A 4,485-nucleotide genomic window follows, 5' to 3' on the forward strand; every position below is an offset into this window, starting at 1 on the left:
CCCCAGTGAAAGTCAGCAACTTCCATCAGCAATGCTGCTGGAAACTCTTTCGAGTTATCAACAGTCACAGATTGCAACTCTTTCGAGTACAATCACAGTTCTAGGTTTCCGGGAGTGGGACATGAACCCACAACCTTCTGATTCAAAGGCGAGGGTGCTATGAACTGAGCCACAGCTGACACCTCACAAAGTTACATTGCAAGCAAGAGTGCAGCAAGAATTGAAAGAGTAACTGAAGGCTGACCTTGCAATGGCCGGGAATCGAACCCAGGCCTCCCGCGTGGCGGGTGAGAATTCTACCACTGAACCACCAATGCAATCGCTGCAATGCTGCTGGAACTCTTTCGAGTTATCAACAGTCACAGATTGCAACTCTTTTCGAATACAATCACAGTTCTTGGTTTCTGGGAGTGGGACATGAACCCACAACCCTCTGATTCAAAGGCGAGGGTGCTATGAACTGAGCCACAGCTGACACCTCCCACAATGCTGCTGGAGTAGCACTGCACAGGAACACTAGACAAATAGCCGATTAATGGCCACTTAAGGACCTCATTCCACTCCAGTCATTATTTCACCTGTGACAAGTGGAGACCCATGTCAGGCAGTTAGGCCAGCAGTTTTGGCTGGTGTCGGGCAGAGGGAGGGGAGACCTCCTTTAGGATTCCCCTGTGCCCATCGGAGGTATGCTCCCCCATCAAGGTCAATGCCCCCATTTAACATTCCCCATCTCTGACCTCCCAAACCTGGCCCCCTTTCCCTCTCAACCCCCTCATTTGGGCAATACCCTGGACTTTCCTCCAGTCCAGCCTTCATTAGCCCCTCTTCTTTGGGCTGCCTGTAGTTCCAGCAGTGGCCACCGCTGGAACCTGGCGCTGTTGAGACAACAGAGCTGCCAGCCAGTATGCTTTTTAGTGAATGTTGGTAGGTGAGTGCTGGAGTGCAGTGAATGGAGCGGTGCATGAAGCAAGTAATAGGTGTTTGGCATATGTTCACTAACCTTGATCACTCATGTGAAGCTATTAAATTTTATGTGGCACTGCATCCAGGTCTCTTGAACTATGCTGCTGGCATTGATCATAATGGCTATCTGCTCCCATTGCCTTCATGATGTCCTTATGGATAGGGCCTTCTGGCCCCAGCATGGAAGAGGACCTCTCTCAACCTAATTCATCCACTCACATCCCACTTTGCCCTCATCCCATAATCTCTTCTGTTTTATAAGCTGCAAAATAATGCAAAATAAGCTGCACAGGGGTCAATGTTGGGGCCACAATTATTTGCAATATATATCAATTACTTGGATGAAGAAAATGAACGTACTATCGCCAAGTTTGCGGATGACACAAAAATAGGTGGGAAGGCAAATGGTGAGGATGACACGAAGAGTCTACAGAGGGATATAGACAGGTTAAGTGAGTGGGCAAAAATGTGACAGGTTGAATATAATGTGGGAAAATTTGAGGCTATGCACTTTGGCAGGAAGAATAGAGGAGCTGAATATTACTTAAATGGAGAAAGACTGAAGAAAGTTGCAGCACAGGGATTTGGGGGTCCTCGTGCATGAATCACATAAAGCTAGCATACAAGTTCAGCAGGTAATAGGTAAGGTAAATGCAATGTTGGCCTTTATTCAAAGGGAATGGAGTATAAAAATACGGAAGTCTTGCTAAAACTATACAAGATACTAGTTAAACCACACCTAGAATGCTGGGAACAGTTTTGGTCCCCTTATCTAAGGAGAGATATACAGGCATTAGAGGCAGTCCAGAGAAGGCTCACTAGGTTGATCCCAGGAATAGAGAGATTTTCTTATGAGGAGAGGTTGAATAAATTGGTCTGTACTCATTGGAGTTTAGAAGAATGAGAGGTGACCTTATTGAAACATATAAAATTCTTAGGGGGCTTGACAGGGTAGATGCTGAGAGGTTATTTCCCTTTGTGGGAGAGTCTAGAACCAGAGGGCATAATCTCAGAGTAAGGGGCCACCCATTTAAGACAGAGATGAGGAGAAATTTCTTCTCTCAGAGGGTAGTCATTCTGTGGAATTCTTTACCACAGAGGACTGTAGAGGTTGGATTTTTGAGCATATTCAAGACTGAGATGGGCAGATTTTTAATCAGTAAGGGAATCAAGGGTTAGGGTAAAGGCAGGAAAGTGGAGTTGAGGATTATCATATCAGCTATGATCTCATTGGATGGCGGAGGAGACCCGATGGGCTGAATGGCCTATTTCTGCTCCTACGTCTTATGGTCTTAAGGTCTTAAAATGTTTAAGCATGCACTTCTTGCTTTCCCCATGTTTTCCTGTACACCTCCTGCACCAAGATATCCAGTGCTTTATCGGAGAGCCTTGGGTTACGCTCTCTGGACTGTTGTGCCTTTTCCACTCCTCTTTCTGTTGATAAACTCTTCTTTTACCAGTTCCAGCAGCTATTTTAGCTTTGGGTAGCCAGCCATTCCAGTTTTCCCAGTTTTTCACTCAACGTCCCAGTGTCCCGGCAATTTTCTCCAAATTGCTCAAATGTCCTGGTTCCTCACGTGTAATTGACTGAATGGAAAGCCCAATAAAAACCGCTCTTGCTCTCGCACTGCACCGTGGGAATTGGAATGCCACCCACTTGCCGGCCCTTAAATGGCTGTACCAGGATGCCCCCACATGCGCAGAAACCCTTCTCACCAGCGCCTAGAACCGGGAGGGAATCAGCCTCTAGGTGACAACAGACGATTGACAGCAGTGCCTGCCAACCACAAGCAGCACTTGATGAGGCAGTCAGATGGCGCACATCCGCAAATCACCAATCAAGTGCTGAGGAAGGTGGCGGGCAAGTTCGGTTGACACGTCGCAGGTTCAACCAAACTTCTCATTGAAAGATCACTTGCTTTCCTGCTTGCAACTCTGGATACCCCACTTGAGGTACATTCGCTAGTTTAAAATCCAACTTCTGGCAGAAAATGCCTCATATTGGGACCCAATGTGCAAATGAAAATAAACAAGGCTTTTAAATGGAGATTGTTCTTACCATTGTGCCTTGCATTGTAAGATTAGGGTGGAATAGAGGTCTCTGGCTGGGATCTTGTGATAAACAAAGCCTTGGTTCAGTTTTTTTTAAGAAATTGAGGCTGTAATGTCATTGATACAAAATTCTGTGGTACGTGATTTACCTTCAATAATTGGGTGTCTTAATCGAGTGGCCAAATCTGATTGGGCATGGGAGGTGAAATCACATGACCCGCTACTTTCGACTGCCCCTCCCCCAGATTTCTGTCACTGGTCACCCAACATGTGCATCACCACGGAATTCCGCTATCCCAAGGTTTTTTCAATTTGTCCCGGCTTTGACTTGTGAAAATCTGGTCACCCAATGCACGTTGCATTTAAAAGGTGCAGGCTTGCTTTAAGCGGGGCTAGCTTCACATGAACCTGGATCCTGTGCCCAGGCATGCAGCCACTCAGCAGCACACTCAGCGCAGAGATGCACGCTGCTGTCATTTAAATTAGCAGGCCGTACGATGATTGTGTGCTGCCCGCATTGGTTTGAACAACAATGGGTTAAATACACATTGTGACCAATTACTGACCCTACCCAATTTTTCACTCAGAGTTTGTACAATTTGATTGTACTGTTACTTGAAGTGGAATGATATGATTTCCTGTCACAGAGGTTGAGGAAGTCCGACATGAAAGTCTTAAAGGAAGCAGCTGCAGTAACAATTCGAGAAAGCTAAATAACTGAACAAAATTCAGGATTTTACCCACTTAATCACTTTATTTATGTTCACAGGGTCATGCTGCATGGCAAATAAATGTTAATATTTGGTCTTTTTTTTCTTCCTACGCATGCTGAATGCTTAGCAGAACATGGCAATATGTTTTTGATTCTCAATAATTATTTGGCAATTTGGCAATCTACTAAAAGCCCAATTTTAACTCTGGACCAGGCTTTGTTGAGAGCTACCAGGTTGCGTTAGAAACTTCTGACCTTGATCCTCTTCCCTGCAAAGTTTGCTTGTTGGGGACCTCATTATAGCTTCTCTACTCAGGCTGGCAAGTTAAAATTACAGTCGGGTCCTGGATTTTTGTTGGGTGTCCTTGCTGCCTGCTCAGCAGAGCAGGGTGAAAACGAGAATTTGTTAGCTTTTGGCATCTCTAGCATAGGTAAGTATCCTGGGCAATTTTAGCTGATTACCCATTAGGTAGGTTTAAAATCATCCTCACTGTTTCTGTAATTTAGGGTTCAGTTGATGTGGCGTCAGATTTGCAAGCAGCTCAGTCAATCATTGCTCCTGCTTGCCTCTTTTGTAATGTTTTGTCAAAGTCCCAAGAAGTGTCCTGTTAGAGGAGTCAGGTGAATTCTGGAAGATAAAAGTCACATTCCCTTCTGCTGCTGAACCATCCTGCTTTTTTAATCTCATGGCTTCTTAAGAAGTCATTGCTAGAAACTTATGCCTATGCCCACAAATGAAGACCATGATGCAGCAAAGC

The 4,485-nt window shown here is 45.2% G+C and overlaps 1 non-coding gene across 1 annotated transcript; it reads right to left on the reverse strand.

Annotated features, from left to right (window-relative positions):
- Positions 1-246: 246 nt before the first annotated feature.
- On the reverse strand, positions 247-317 carry trnag-gcc (transfer RNA glycine (anticodon GCC)). Its single transcript has one exon. It is a non-coding gene; the product is annotated as a tRNA-Gly (tRNA).
- Positions 318-4,485: the final 4,168 nt, after the last annotated feature.

Source organism: Cetorhinus maximus, chromosome 7 (assembly GCF_964194155.1).
Source record: "Cetorhinus maximus chromosome 7, sCetMax3.hap1.1, whole genome shotgun sequence".
NCBI classification, from domain to species: domain Eukaryota; kingdom Metazoa; phylum Chordata; class Chondrichthyes; order Lamniformes; family Cetorhinidae; genus Cetorhinus; species Cetorhinus maximus.